This window comes from Hyperolius riggenbachi, chromosome 4 (genome assembly GCF_040937935.1).
Source record: "Hyperolius riggenbachi isolate aHypRig1 chromosome 4, aHypRig1.pri, whole genome shotgun sequence".
NCBI classification, from domain to species: Eukaryota; Metazoa; Chordata; class Amphibia; order Anura; family Hyperoliidae; genus Hyperolius; species Hyperolius riggenbachi.
The window spans coordinates 420915474-420932284 of NC_090649.1; positions in this window are offsets into that span (position 1 = coordinate 420915474).

Below are 16811 nucleotides of genomic sequence, written 5' to 3' on the forward strand. Positions count from 1 at the left end.
AAAAATAATATCTTCTATGAACTCACTATGCCTCTCAGTAAATACTTTGGGATGTCCTCTTTCCAAAATGGGCTCATTTGGGGGGTATTTATACTATCCTGGAATTTTAGCCCCTCATGAAACATGACAGGTGGTCAGAATAGTCAGAGATGCTTGAAAATGGGAAAATTCACTTTTTGCGCCATAGTTTGTAAATGCTATAACTTTTACCCAAACCAATAAATATAGGCTGAATGGGTTTTTTTTTTATCAAAAACATGTTTGTCCACATTTTTTGTGCTGCATGTATACAGAAATTTTACTTTATTTGAAAAATGTCAGCACAGAAAGTTAAAAAAAAATCAATTTTTTGACAAAATTCATGTCTTTTTTGATGAATATAATAAAAAGTAAAAATCGCAGCAGCAATCAAATAGCACCAAAAGAAAGCTTTATTAGTGACAAGAAAAGGAGGTAAAATTCATTTAGGTGGTAGGTTGTATGAGCGAGCAATAAACCGTAAAAGCTGCAGTGGTCTGAATGGAAAAAAAGGGTCTGGTCCTTAAAGGGATACTGTAGGGGGATCGGGGGAAAATGAGCTGAACTTACCCGGGGGTTCTAATGGTCCCCCGCAGACATCCTGTGTTGGTGCAGCCACTCACCGATGCTCCGGCCCCGCCTCCAGTTCACTTCTGGAATTTCTAAATTTAAAGTCAGAAAACCACTGCGCCTGCACGCCCGTGTCCTTGATCCCGCTGATGTCTTCAAGAGCAAACAGCGCAGGCCCAGTATGGTCTGTGTCTGAGCAGTACACTCCTGGTGACATCAGCGGGAGCGAGGACACGGGCGTGCAGGCGCAGTGGTTTTCTGACTTTAAAGTCAGAAATTCCAGAAGTGAACTGGAGGCGGGGCCGGAGCATCGGTGAGTGGCTGCGCCAACACAGGATATCTGCGGGGGACCATTAGAAGCCCCGGGTAAGTTCAGCTCATTTTCCCCCGACCCCCCTACAGTATCCCTTTAAGTGGGGTAAAGCCCACGGTCCTCAAGTGGTTAGGGGCAGAAATCACATTGAATGCTAAATTGCTTTCAAACATCTTGCATGTGTATACATCAATCAGGGGGTGTAATTAGAGTACTGCTTTACACTGACACACCAAACTCAATGTGTAACGGACCGCAAACAGCTGTTTGTGTAGTGACGGCCATGCTGGACTGGTGCGCAACATGGCCAGAGTGAAGGCCGTGGCGGTTTTCCAGGTCATATGGTCACCAGGCTGTGGTAGCTCGAAGATAGAACAACAGTGACTGTTCAGCTGATCAATTTTGGACTGACCACAATGAAGCAACAACCTTATTATCTTTGGTGTGCCACCCCAACCCGAGACACTCATATAGCTGGCGGTCATTGCTTCATTGTGATACGCAAGCCCCTTCACCGCAGCAAGGTAATGATCACGAAGAAGGATGAGCACATGTACATGCCTTTTGTTTTCTTGTTGCAGCCGCCCGCAATGCAGCCAGAAAAAGTAGGCAGGCATGTACACGCACCAGAAAAATTAGTATAGCGGCCGCTGCTAGCAGCGGCCTTAAAAATTCAGGAATCCGCCTAGAGTCCTGGACCCTGTTGGTGGTGGCGAAAAAGGCAAGTGGCCTGCAGGCAGAGATGCTGTGTGTGGGGACTGACTTAGTCTTCGGTTGGGCAGTAGCCCTCCGGGATCCATGCCTCATTCATTTTGATAAAGGTGAGGTACTGAACACTTTTGTGACTTAGGTGACTTCTCTTCTCAGTGACAATGCCTCCAACTGCACTGAAGGTCCTTTCTAACAGGACGCTTGCGGCAGGGCAAGAGAGAAGTTGGATGGCAAATTGGGACAGCTCTGGCCACAGGTCAAGCCTGCGCACTCAGTAGACCAAGGGTTCATCATCGCTGCTCGCAGTGTCTTCATCCACACTTAAGGCCAGGTAGTCGGCTACCTGCCGGCCCAGGCGTTGGTGGAGGGTGGATAAAGAAGGGCTACTACGAGGCGTTGGACTAAAGAATGTCCGCATGTCCGACATCACCATGAGATCACTGGCACGTCCTGTCCTTGCCTGCATGGACATGGAAGGAGGAGGATTACTGCCAGTGGTACCTTTATTGCGTTGTTCTGTCACATCACCTAAACGCATTGTAATGCATCATTGCAAGCTTGTTCTGCAAGTGCTGCATCCTTTCTGCCTTCTGTTGAGTTGGTAACAGGTCCGCCACTTTGTGCCTGTACCGAGGGTCTAGTAGCGTGGCCACCCAGTACAGGTCATTCTCCTTGAGTTTTTTGATACGGGGGTGCCTCAACAGGCTGGACAACATGAAAGAGGCCATCTGCACAAAGTCAGATCCAGACGTACTATCCATCTCCTCTTGCTCTTCCTGAGTGACGTTACGTAAGTCCTCTTCCTCGCCCCAGCCGCGAACAATACCATTGGAACATGGAGCAGCACAACCCCCTGTGATGACTGCTGTGGTTGTTCTTCTGCCGCCGCCTCTTCCTCCTCCACAGAAACATCTTCCTCATCATCCGAGTCTGACTCCTCTTCTTCTCCACACGACTCCTCTTCTTCCTCCTCCTCCTCCCCCCTCTGTGCTGCCGCAGGTGTTGAGGAAACATCTGGTTCGGATGACTCCTCCTGCCATAATTGTTCTTCTTCACGCTCCTCCACAGCTTTATCCACCACTCTACGCACGGCACGCTCCAGGAAGTAAGCGTAGGGGATCAAGTCACTGATGGTGCCTTCAGTGCGACTCACCAGGTTGGTCACCTCCTCAAACGGCGGCATGAGCCTGCATGCATTTCGCATCAGTGTCCAGTTATTGGGCCAGAACATCCCCATCTTCCCAGATTGTGTCCTTCTACTGTAATTGTACAGGTACTGGGAGATGGCTTTCTAGTGGTCTAGCAGGCGAGAGAACATGAGCAGGGTGGAATTCCAGCGAGTCGGGCTATCGCATATCAAGCGTCTCACCAGCAAGTTGTTTCTCTGCTGAATGTCCACAAAGCGTGCCATGGCCGTGTAAGACCGCCTGAAATGCCCACACAACTTCCTGGCCTGCTTCAGGACGTCCTCTAAGCCTGGGTACTTTGACACAAATCTTTGCACGACCAGATTCAGCACATGTGCCATGCAGGGTATGTGTCAGCTTTCCCAAATTCAAAGCGGAAAAGAGATTGCTCCCGTTGTCACACACCACGTTGCAGATCTCCAGCTGGTGCGGGGTCAGCGATTGCTCCATCTCTTTGTTAAGAGCAGCCAGGAGAGCTGGTCCAGTGTGACTCTCCGCTTTGAGGCAAGACATGTCTAAAATGGTGTGACACCGTCGTACCTGCTATGCAGCGTAGGCTCTGGGGAGATGGGGCTGTGTAGCTGGAGAGGAGAAGATGGCAGCACCACTAGAGTTGAACTGCCACTCAGCCAAGGAGGAGGAGGAGGATGACAGCAAAGAGGATGTAGCAGGAGGAGAAGGAGAGGAGGTGGCAGGAGGCCTGCCTGCAAGCCGTGGAGTTGGTCCGCTGCACCGCCACTTACTCCCTGCCTGCCATCAGTCACCAGGTTGACCCAATGGGCTGTGTACGTAAAGTAGCAGCCCTGCCTGTGCTTGGCAGACCTGTCATCCGTGGTCAGGTGGACCCTTGACCCAACGCTCTTCGCAAGAGATGACACCACTTGCCTCTCAACTGCACGGTACAGTTTGGGTATGGCCTTTTTTGAAAAATAATTGCGGCCTGGTATCTCCCACTGCGATGTCTCAATGGCCACAAATTTACGGAAAGCCTCTGACTCCACCAGCTTGTATGGTAATAGCTGGCGAGCTAATAGTTCCGCCACGCCAGCTGTCAGACGCCGGGAAAGAGGGTGACTGGCAGAAATTGGCTTCTTCCGCTCAAAGACTTCCTTCACGGACACCTGGCTGCTGTGGGCAGAGGAGAAGGAATTGCTCAAGGGCAGAGGCGGTGTGGAGGAGGGTGGCTGTGAAGGTGCAAGGGAGAAAGTGGCTGAAGACGCTGCACCTGAAGGAGGAAGAGGAGGCGGAGAATGGCTTGTCTTTTGGGTGCTGATTTTCCTCAGGTGTTCTTGCCATTGCTGTTTGTGCCTTTTCTCCATATGCCTTCGTAAGGCACTTGTCCCTACATGAGAGTTGGCCTTTCCACAGCTCAATTTTTGGAGGCAGAGAGAACAGATGGCTTTGCTCCAATCTGAGACACACACGCTAAAAAATGTCCAAACCGCTGAGCCCCCCTGGGGTGATGGCACTATGGTGGTATCAGCAGCTGACGTTGAAGGGCATGTTGGCTGACTGTCCATAGCTGGCGATACATGGTGCCGGACACTGCCCCCAGCGGTTTCTGAGGACGAGCTCCCTCTGCTTCTTTCATGGACTCGCAGGGGCGATTCTAGGGTCCTTGGAGATCGGGGGCACCTGTGGGCACCAGGCAGGGAGGTATATACAGCGCCGCGGCAAAAAATGGGCGTGGCCATGGGTGGGGCCAAATGTACATGAACTTAGCAGTGGTGTAAGCTACAGATAACGGGCCTGCCCATCAAATATTGGATGGAGCCCCCTGTCCTTTATTTGGATAATTTACAATCAGTATAGGCATAGATCAAAGATGTATACGCACATACAATTTTGATTGGTCAATCACTGACCCCCAATTTTACCACCCCCGTGCAGTAAGTGGGCCAACAGACAATGAATTTTATGAACAGAGCTAAAATTGGCTAATCAAAATTGTATGTGTGTACCAGGCTTTACAGCTAATACTGTACATACTGAAAGTAGCAGGGATCAGCATACAATATAGCTGGTTTACAATCAGTAAAGGCACAGAGTAACACCTTACACTGTACACACTGGAGGTAAATCAGCACACAGTGCAGGCACTAGAGAACAGCGTATACTGTACATACTGTAGGCAGCAGAATTCAGCACACTGCAGCTAGCGTGCCAAAAATATGAGGATCACGTTGTGCGGCGTGCTTATCGTGCCGCACCGAAAAATGGGTGGGCCATGGACCAGAATATAGGTGTGGTAACGGCCGGGTGGAAACAAATTTACATGAACCTAGCAATGGTGGGACATTAGATTATGACAGTGGTGGCGAACCTTTTGGAGGCCGAGTGCCCAAACTGCAACCCAAAAGTCACTTATCTATCGCAAAGTGGCAATCGCAATTTAAACTAAATACTGTACAAACGTTTTAACTCATACATGAACATTATGGAAAATCCAAGTTGAAAATAAACTGTGAAGATAAACAATTTCATCCTTCCTACTCCTGAAAAATGTATTCAATTTTTTAGAACCTCCCAGTATTATTTTCTGTTTTAAAAAGCTAAAAAAGTAGGTTTAATGCCATTGTCTCCTATGATAAGGATTCAGCTTTTCCCATAGTCTCGCAGTTAGCAATCATGTGACTCCCAACAAGACAAATTCAGCAATCATGAGGCCCCCAACAAATCATGAGGCCCCCAACAAGACAAATTCAGCAATCATGAGGCCTCCAACAAATCATGAGGCCCCCAACAAGACAAATTCAGCAATCATGAGGCCCCCAACAAATCATGAGGCCCCCAACAAGACAAATTCAGCAATCTTGAGGCCCCCAACAAATCATAAGGCTCCCAACAAGACAAATTCAGCAGTCATGAGGCACATAAATAGACAGCATTTCACATAAATAGGCAGAATCCCCCCTTAATATGGTAGCCCCCACGTTAGGTAGTGAGTGACAGGGACCCCCAGGTTAACTAGTGAGTGACAGGCGCCTCCAGTTAGGTAGTGAGTGACAAGGACCCCGATAGTGAGTGACAGGGAGCCCCTTTAGGTAGTGAGTGAGTGCCAGGGAGCCCCTTCAGGTAGTGAGTGAGTGCCAGGGAGCCCCTTCAGGCAGTGAGTGAGTGCCAGGGAGCCCCTTTAGGCAGTGAGTGAGTGCCAGGGAGCCCTTTTAGGCAGTGAGTGCCAGGGAGCCCCTTTAGGCAGTGAGTGAGTGCCAGGGAGCCCCTTCAGGCAGTGAGTGAGTGCCAGGGAGCCCCTTCAGGCAGTGAGTGAGTGCCAGGGAGCCCCTTCAGGCAGTGAGTGAGTGCCAGGGAGCCCCTTCAGGCAGTGAGTGAGTGCCAGGGAGCCCCTTTAGGAAGTGAGTGAGTGACAGGGAGGCCCTTTAGGGAGTGAGTGAGTGCCAGGGAGCCCCTTTAGGGAGTGAGTGAGTGACAGGGAGCCCCTTTAGGGAGTGAGTGACAGGGAGGCCCTTTAGGGAGTGAGTGACAGGGAGGCCCTTTAGGGAGTCAATGAGTGCCAGGGAGCCCCTTTAGGCAGTGAGTGAGTGCCAGGGAGCCCCTTTAGGGAGTGAGTGAGTGCCAGGGAGCCCCTTTAGGGAGTGAGTGAGTGAGTGAGTGAGTGAGTGAGTGACAGGAAGCCCCTTTAGGGAGTGAGTGAGTGACAGGGAGGCCCTTTAGGGAGTGAGTGAGTGACAGGGAGCCCCTTTAGGGAGTGAGTGAGTGACAGAGAGCCCCTTTAGGGAGTGAGTGAGTGACAGGAAGCCCCTTTAGGGAGTGAATGAGTGACAGGGAGCCCCTTTAGGGAGTGAGTGAGTGACAGGGAGCCCCTTTAGGCAGTGAGTAAGTGCCAGGGAGCCCCTTTAGGGAGTGAGTGAGTGCCAGGGAGGCCCTTTAGGGAGTGAGTGAGTGCCAGGGAGGCCCTTTAGGGAGTGAGTGAGTGCCAGGGAGCCCCTTTAGGGAGTGAGTGTCAGGGAGCCCCTTTAGGGAGTGAGTGAGTGCCAGGGAGCCCCTTTAGGGAGTGAGTGAGTGAGTGAGTGAGTGAGTGAGTGAGTGAGTGAGTGACAGGGAGCCCCTTTAGGGAGTGAGTGCCAGGGAGCCCCTTTAGGGAGTGAGTGAGTGCCAGGGAGCCCCTTTAGGGAGTGAGTGGGTGCCAGGGAGCCCCTTTAGGGAGTGAGTGAGTAACAGGGAGGCCCCCCCCCCCTCCAGCCGCTGCCGCTCCCCCCCCCCCCCCCTTACCTCGTAGCAGATCTCAGGATCAGCGGCGACCCGACCAGTAAGAGCGGGTGCCGGACGCACCCGCTCGATATGCGGAAGTGATGTCACTTCCGCATATCAGTGTGGGCGCTGGGTCCTAGCGCCCGCACGATTGGTCGCCGGCTCGCCGCCTGATCCTGAGGTCTGAGACTGAGTGACGCGGCGGCGGCGGCTGGAGAGAGCCGCTGCCAGAGGGGGCCGGGCGGAGATCCGTGGCACCCCAGGACAGATTGGGGGCACGTGCCCCCCCAAAATAGGGCTAGCGACGACCCTGTGGACTCGTCTCCTCCTACTCCTCTCTGACTCCCCCTCTGAATTGCCCCCCTGGTCATCTCATCTATTGGGAACATACGTGGCATCCGTATAATCGTCATCATAATCCTCCTGCCCAGCTTTGCTTTCCTCAGACACCTCAAAAACTGCACCAACACCAGGTACTTCATCATCCCCCTCCTCACACGCTATGTCCATACTATCGCCACCTAACTCAGACGTATAAGGTGGTGTAATTGTATGCAAAACACACTGTGCGCTGATACTCACGTTCCTCCTCACCTCACTTGACTAGTTTGCCCCCTCTGCAAGGCGCCAAGGCGGGGCCTAGACGCGGAAGACGCTACAGTATACGCACGTGGGAAGTGGCGTGATCTCGGGCGGAGGAGGACGTGGGTGACCGAGCGCGCGGCGGTCAGGACTCCTAAGGCTGTCGGGGGACGTGCTTGCCAGCTGGAAGAACAAATGGGGGAGAGCCCGTGGAAACACTCTATGCCCTATACTTGTCAAGAAGATTGTAAGTGTAATGAATTTTTAAACTTTTTATTAAAGAAACTGTATTACGCTATGTGAGGCATTTTTTTATTGAGGTACTTTGCTGAAGAGAAAATTTGCTGGAGGGGAGCTGGATATTGCCTGAGTGGTGGGGGACAACCTGAGAACGGTCCCAAGGTGTCATTAGACCTGATAGTGGGTCTCAGCGCACGGTGAGTGCATCTCACTGGGGTGTGGCGGTGGCTTTATCTGTCCAAAGTGTGATCAGCCTTGAGGTGTATATGAACAACTAGCAAGTATTAAGAAATATATGTGGACTGTTATATGAAGATGTGGACCCTTGAGTGAAAAATAGTGTGTACTGACCAGATGATGGACTCTCCTATGCAATAATATAGATATATGTGATTTATATCATTGGGAGTCTTTTTTGCATGTGCAGCGGACACGTGGGGGTTTGCTGGAGACTGTGAGCGCCAGCCTCTGAGATTTTAATTTGTATAAGGTGGTGTAGCTTAGCGCCCTCATCTTGTTGTAGCAGTATTGGCTGTGAATCAGTGATTTCCACACCAAATAACTCCTGCGAAGTGTCAAATGCAGCGGATGTGGTGCTTGTACTAGGGCTGGTGGCTGCGGGAGATGAGGTGTTCTGTGTTAAATAGTCAACCACGTCCTGACAATCTTGGGAAGTGATGGGACGTGCCTTCTTCTGAGCACTGTACTTTGGGCCAGGGCCACACGAAATTACATCAACACGACCTCACACAGACCTGCCGGTGCCAGGGGGCCTTCCTCTGGGTCTGCCTCTACCTCTTCCTCTACCTGGTTTGTCCATTTTGTCCATCTTGGGGGGATGCTAGGTATATGCAGTGAGGTGGGTTCACTGAACACAAAAGGTAGTTAGATGCAGTGAGGTGGGTTCACTCAACACAACAGCTAGGTATATGCAGTGAGGTGGGTTCACTCAACTTAAAAGGTAGTTAGATGCAGTGAGGTGGGTTCACTCAACACAACAGCTAGGTATATGCAGTGAGGTGGGTTCACTGAACACAAAAGGTAGTTATATGCAGTGAGGTGGGTTCACTTAACATCACAGCTAGGTATATGCAGTGAGTCGGGTTCACTCAACACAAAACGTAGTTAGATGCAGTGAGGTGGGTTCACTCAACACAACAGCTAGGTATATGCAGTGAGGTGGGTTTACTCAACACAAAAGGTAGTTAGATGCAGTGAGGTGGGATCACTGAACACAAAAAGTAGTTATGTGCAGTGAGGTGGGTTCACTGGACCCAAAAGGTAGTTAGATGCAGTGAGGTGGGATCACTGAACACAAAAGGCAGTTAGATGCAGCGAGGTGGGTTTAACTCAACACAACAGCTAGGTATATGCAGTGAGGTGGGTTCACTGAACACAAAAGGTAGTTAGATGCAGTGAGGTGGGTTCACTCAACACAACAGCTAGGTATATGCAGTGAGGTGGGTTCACTGCACACAAAAGGTAGTTAGATACAGTGAGGTGGGTTCACTCAACACAACAGCTAGGTATATGCAGTGAGGTGGGTTCACTGAACACAAGAGGTAGTTAGATGCAGTGAGGTGGGATCACTGAACACAAAAGGTAGTTATATGCAGTGAGGTGGGTTCACTGAACACAAAAGGTAGTTAGATGCAGTGAGGTGGGTTCACTCAACACAACAGCTAGGTATATGCAGTGAGGTGGGTTCACTGAACACAAAAGGTAGTTAGATGCAGTGAGGTGGGTTCACTCAACACAACAGCTAGGTATATGCAGTGAGGTGGGTTCACTGCACACAAAAGGTAGTTAGATACAGTGAGGTGGGTTCACTCAACACAACAGCTAGGTATATGCAGTGAGGTGGGTTCACTGGACACAAGAGGTAGTTAGATGCAGTGAGGTGGGATCACTGAACACAAAAGGTAGTTATATGCAGTGAGGTGGGTTCACTGAACACAAAAGGTAGTTAGATGCAGTGAGGTGGGTTCACTCAACACAACAGCTAGGTATATGCAGTGAGGTGGGTTCACTGAACACAAAAGGTAGTTAGATGCAGTGAGGTGGGTTCACTCAACACAACAGCTAGGTATATGCAGTGAGGTGGGTTTACTCAACACAGAAGGTAGTTAGATGCAGTGAGGTGGTATCACTGAACATAAAAGGTAGTTAGATGCAGTGAGGTGGGTTCACTGAACACAAAAGATAGTTAGATGCAGTGAGGTGGGTTCACTCAACACAACAGCTAGGTATATGCAGTGAGGTGGGTTCACTCAACCCAAAAGGTAGTTAGATGCATTGAGGTGGGATCACTGAACACAGAAGGTAATTATATGCAGTGAGGTGGATTCACTGAACACAAAAGGTAGTTAGATGCAGTGAGGTGGGTTCACTCAACACAACAGCTAGGTATATGCAGTGAGGTGGGTTCACTGAACACAAAAGGTAGTTAGATGCAGTGAGGTGGGTTCACTCAACACAACAGCTAGGTATATGCAGTGAGGTGGGTTCACTCAACACAGAAGGTAGTTAGATGCAGTGAGGTGGTATCACTGAACACAAAAGGTAATTAGATGCAGTGAGGTGGGTTCACTGAACACAGAAGGTAGTTAGATGCAGTGAGGTGGGATCACTGAACACAAAATGTAATTAGATGCAGTGAGGTGGGTTCACTGAACACAAAAGGTAGTTAGATGCAGTGAGGTGGGTTCACTCAACACAACAGCTAGGTATATGCAGTGAGGTGGGTTCACTCAACCCAAAAGGTAGTTAGATGCATTGAGGTGGGATCACTGAACACAGAAGGTAGTTATATGCAGTGAGGTGGGTTCACTGAACACAAAAGGTAGTTAGATGCAGTGAGGTGGGTTCACTCAACACAACAGCTAGGTATATGCAGTGAGGTGGATTCACTCAACACAAAAGGTAGTTAGATGCAGTGAGGTGGGATCACTGAACACAAAAAGTAGTTATGTGCAGTGAGGTGGGTTCACTGAACCCAAAAGGTAGTTAGATGCAGTGAGGTGGGATCACTGAACACAAAAGGTAGTTAGATGCAGTGAGGTGGGTTTACTCAACACAGCAGCTAGGTATATGCATTGAAGTGGGTTCACTGAACACAAACGGTAGTTAGATGCAGTGAGGTGGGATCACTGAACACAAAAGGTAGGTATATGCAGTGATGAGGTGGGTTACCTAAACACAACAGGAACTATGTATATGCAGTACTGGGTATTACAATGTTTAGCTCCCTGACACACACAGGTAGTCACTGAATGTGCTGGGCAGCTGGCAGTGGCACACACACAGTATGAGTTATCAAGGCTGTCTATGCAACACAAGTGTCAGTTTGACACACAGAAAAAAAAAATAGATCACAAGAACAGGATTAGCTCTGAAAAGAGCTGTTGAGGGGTGCTATTAAAGCAATAAGATTCAGCCAGGAGCAAGCTAACAAGCCAAGAGCCTAACTAATCTTTCCCTAGGAGAAAGTCTGCAGCAGCTCGCCCTACTCTGTCTATTTGCAGGCACACGAGTGAGTGTAATGACCGGCGGAGCCTGCTTATATAAGGTGGGGAGTGGCTCCAGGGCTTAGTGCTCATTGTGTTCACACAGTGACCTTTAGCTGTTGCAGACAGATGCAGTCACCGCAGTCCGTTGCTTAGTGCTACAGTAATTCACCCTTCTGAGGGATGTTTTTTCTTTTTCTTGCTATTGTTATATTGCAATCCTGTGTGTCCAGTGCACATTTTAGCTGTTGGAGACAGGTCTGCTTGCCTTAGTAGTGCACTGACCATAACCCAATAATCCCTCACCACCACTACTGGCATCTAGTATCCACTAGTGTTTTTTTTTTTGGTCATTTAACTGTCATTGAACTACCTCAGCCCGACCATAGTGGCTGGAAAACTGCAATCGCCTGCACCCCCATGAAGGTGCACACAAGCATGGAGGCCACTACACACCACTACACAAAGACTGCCGCTGAGAGGACTAATATTTATGTCCTAGAGGTGTCAACTAGTAAAAACAATGATTTGCTCACCTGATGTTATCACTACAGCTCTTTGCGGTTGTTTGTGGTGCGGTGCGTGAAACGCCGCGTTTCATCTGTCATTACAGCTGATATAAATCCTAATATAAATCTGCACTGTCTCTACTTCCTGATTTCTGGAAGCAGACATATTGTTAACATTCTGTGCTTTTAAATGAGCTTATCTGCCATCTCTACCATGGCAGACACAGGGGAGAGATCAAATTACAACTTGTAATTAGACACAAATGTGGAGGAATTAAACAGGCGAAACTCTCTAAATACATACAGGGTACATTTCTCTATGTTTTTCTTCTGTCCTGTGCAAGAGTTTAGGTCCGCTTTAGGAGCCAATACTTTCAGCATATATCTGTATCGTCGGGCCATTGTACATTACATTCCTTCTATGAAGTCATAGCTTGTGTCTTCCAATGAGTTCACCTCATTGTTGGTGTGAAATCAAATCACTATTATTCATAGTGTTTGATCTGCTTACTGACTTTGCCAACTTGTATTTGAAAAAACCTGCATTTTACTTGCCTACGTCTGTTTAGCTTTTGGACTGTGTACTTATGCTATCACATAGCCTTTGGAAGGTCTCAGAAAGTATGAATAAAAGAAAACAGTATCAGTATATGTCTATATCACGCAACATAATCATTTAGCCAGAGAAACATGTGCAGATTAATTTAATCAAAGAAACCATGCTATAGGAGAGATCAACAAATTCCAGCTATATTTACAGGCTGAGAAATTGGTTGAGTGATAAAAGCCAGATACTCAAAATGGATATGATAAATATAAAAAAAAGAAATACATTCACTATTAACAGACGTTTCCAAATTTTTAAACTGTAGAATCTTGGAGATGTAAATTGCTGCTCATTTACATTACACATCTGGAAGTGTGGCTTATTTCATTATTTTTGAAGACAATTGAGAATGAACAAATTTAAGCAATGAGTTTTCACTCTTAAGACTTTTGAATTCACTGTATAATCATTTTTTTACCTGTGTCATCCATGTAGTCTATTGCTGGATTATAATGCAAACTTCAGCATGGTTAATATAACGTGCTGAGTAGCGCTGATTGGTTCAGGTCAACCAAAATAGAATTCACAGCAGATTGGACAGCTGCATTGGTAATAGCGGTTGCCTACAATAAAATAAAAGACACTGGCATCTACAGCATTCCACATCTTGAATGTGCCCTTAAAATACACAAAAACACATAAATAAAAGGTACATTTTCATAGAGTAGAAAGCACTATAAATCACTTTTCTCCCATGTTGCTGTTGGAGACAGGTCTGCTTAGAATTGCCCATTAGGAGATGGACTAGTCAAAAGCCTGTTAGGTCCATCAGATTTCTACTATCTACTGTAAGTGACAGCAACATAGGAGAAAAGTCATTTAAAGCACACCCTCCCCCCCCCTCCCCTCCCCGGAAGAAGGATACTTCTTATTTGTATGTGCTTACATGTATTTTAAATGTTATAATGTTTTGCATTATCATACCTAAATCATACCAATCATACCTGAGCTGACACGTGACATGATGAGATACACATAGTGTACGAGTCCTCCTAATAACTCGTCAGAGGTCCCTTTTGTATTTCTTGCTTTTCAAGGGTTAAAGAACCTAGTGTAAACGAGACAGTCAAACTGCAAGTCAAATTTAGCCCCAGCTCCCCTGAAAAGTAAACAGTAGCCAAAACACCTCTGGCTGACAGGACATTGCTAATAACAAGTCAAGGCTGTAAAGTTCAAACAGCTATTACACCTTATGTATTGCAGCTGATTGAAGCAGATTTACATTACACTTTTATAGCTGCCATTTATAAATTGGTCTTAGAAATTCAGCCCTTAAACTGAAAATGCTATATTTAAACAGAGATGTTCTATTTAGCATTGGTAATCACCAGGCATGGGCAAACTTTACATGGAATGGGCCGTATCCCTAAAATTATTTCCCTCCTCCCTCCCTCCCTGTAGAGTCATGAGCGGCCAATAAGTGGTGGTTAAAACTCACCTGATCACCGATTCCAGTGTTGCATCTCCATGGCTACAGGGCATCACATGATGCATCGTGCGCCGTCAGGACAGGCCAGAATATTACACGCTGGTGGGCCGTAGTTTGCCCAGTGCTGTGCTACACAAATCAATTCATCATCTCCAAAGTTTATTTTCAGTTCAGGTTTGCTTTAAGTCCCATTTATCAGGCAGTCAGCTGGGATAAGACGTTAGGGTTATGCTTCCTTCCAAGTACCAGCATGTTGTACATTAAAGTGTATATACATATTGCTAGTGAAAGAAGCACAGGGGGAGACAGGGTATGTAACCAGTTTATGCAGTCCAGGCTTTAAAGGTTGAGCTGAGCAAAACCAGAGCATACTGTGCCTCACTCCCCATTGTTCAGCTCTCCCACTAACAGCTGTGATCACCTGATACAGCGTGATGAGGAAAATGTCAAGTGGCAGGCTGTTACAGTACATAACGTTAGAATGCCACAGAACAGTGCACACAAAGTTATAGTGCAATTCTGCTGGATGGATAGCTTAGTGACAGACTAACAGTGTAAGTGTGCTAGGTGAGTAGACAAGACACAGAACATTTACGCCATGTTTTTTCCCTGGTGGATTCCAACCGCCAGAACTACAGCCACTTAAGGCGTGCTCCATGGGTGACCAGGATCATTAGGGAGCCTTGCCCAAAGACTCCTTACTGTTTTACATACCGGCTTGAGCCAAGATTCAAACCCTGTGTCACAGTACAGCACACACAACGTTAAAATGCAAGTATGCTGGATTGGATAATATAGCCGGTGCACACAACGTTAATGGAATCATCAGGCAAAAATTAAAAAATTAGCCTTACTCACCTGGGGCTTTCTCCAGCCCCTTGCAGCCGGCTGTCCCTCCGCCACCGTCCCGGGCTCCCCACACGCTGTTCAGGCCGACCTCGAGGTCGTCCTTACGGCTCCTGAGTGAAGCGCCGCTGTCAATCATGGCCATGTAGTCCAATGGTACACTGCGCAGGCGCAGTAGTTCTCAACCTCGAGGTCGGCCTGAACAGTGTGCGGGGAGCCCAGGACGGCGGCGAAGAGTGGAGTGACCAGCATGGAACAGTCATCTGCAAGGGGCTGGAGAAAGCCCCAGGTAACTAAGGCTGATTATTTTATTTTTGCCTGATGATTCCTTCAAAATGTAAGTATGCTGGATGATAACATAGCCTGTGTCACAGTACGGTGCACATGATGCTAGTCACAGTAGAAGTCTACTGGATGGATAGTATAGCCTGTGTCACAGATCAGTGCAAACATTACACTGCATGTATGTTGGCTGGAAAATATAGCCTGTGCAACAACTTTACAGTGCAAGCATGCTGGATGCTGCTAGTAAACCCCATCACACACAGTCACAGGCCTACAACACTTCTAGACTCTCAAAACTCATCACACTCTGTACACATCCCTGAATCTGTCCTTGAATCTGTCCCTGAATCATACACAGCTCTCCCTAGCCTCTGGCTAGCATGAGAATGGCATGAATAAGGAAATCACTCCCCTTGCCCCTCTATTTATCTGCCCAGGGCTGTACCTCTTCAAAATTGGATCCTGATCCTTGTACTGCATTCTGAGAGCAATTCCTCCTGCAATTGTCATTCCCCGCTTACCTCTGTCTGGCTCTTCCTCTAGCTCCCTGTAGGCTGTGGGCTCCCTTGGTGTCCATCCGGTCCCCTCCATTCACGTATTGTTAGCCTGCAGCACATAAGCAGCCCTGACGGGTACCTCCTTGGTTACACTTCCATGGCTGGGAGCATTCTGCATCTCTGCAGCTAGTTACGTCTTGTAATTGCACAGGCGCAGATGTGGGCTCAACCAAGGAGGCACATAGCCAGGGTCCTCCATGTACAGTAGCCCTGACTGGCTCAGTTGGAGACTTTTCTCACTATGTTTCAGGTACACTTTAAAGGGAACTAAGCACCCTTTCTTTCACTGGAATTTCTCCTGGCATAGAAGCTGCCATGTTCTCCCCTCCCCTTCTCACAACCCTTATTAATAGAAGTCAGATATGCTATCTTACATACATACATATATGTATGTCTGCACTATGCATGTTACACTATGCATGTTACTATGTCTGCACTATGCATGTTACAGGGCCAGAGTTAGGACACCTATGTTTACCTGGGTACTTCTGCGCAGTATAGGTGATTAAGCATAAGAATGCATTCGTCTGTGAACTAAAACCCTGGCTTTTAATTTAGCTGTAGGGATAACAGTTGTGCCTGGATGAGTGAATCTGTGAATGCAATTGTGTGAACATTTGCATGTGAGTGTGCGAAGGGTTAATAGATTTTTTTGTTTTTTTGTTTTTTTAGATATGCTATCTTGACACATTCTCTCTAGATAATCTCTTTGAAGAAACTGTCCTAATTACCCACCCCTCTCTGTTGATGGAAAGGTATTGTTTACTTCTTGGTAATGACCTCAATAAAACAATTAGCATCCTGAAATCTCTGTGGCTGGGGACAGACGGGCTGGCCTGCTGAAGTAGGCTAATAAAACTACTTTGAATGTATAATAAAAGGTAAAATGGAAGTTTATTTTAATAATGAGTCACATTGTTGGCATGCATTTTTCATGTGCTATTGAGATTCCCTGAGTGCTAAAATTGGTTCATTTTAATCTTATTCAGTCATAAAAATCCTGGGTCAACCACAAACTTTGTAATTTATCTTACGATTTCATTTGTGGTGTGTATGTGTGTGTCCGTCCATCCATGTCTGTGTGTCTGTTCATATATCTATGTAAAGGTGAGAGTCCGCTTCAAGTACGCCAATTAGTATGTAACATAAATAAGCGTTGTTAGCAGCAATAGTGAAGTAATATCAAGCAAAATGATAAATGTGATTCAGAATTTTTTCCTTCATTGCAAGAATGTTCCCACA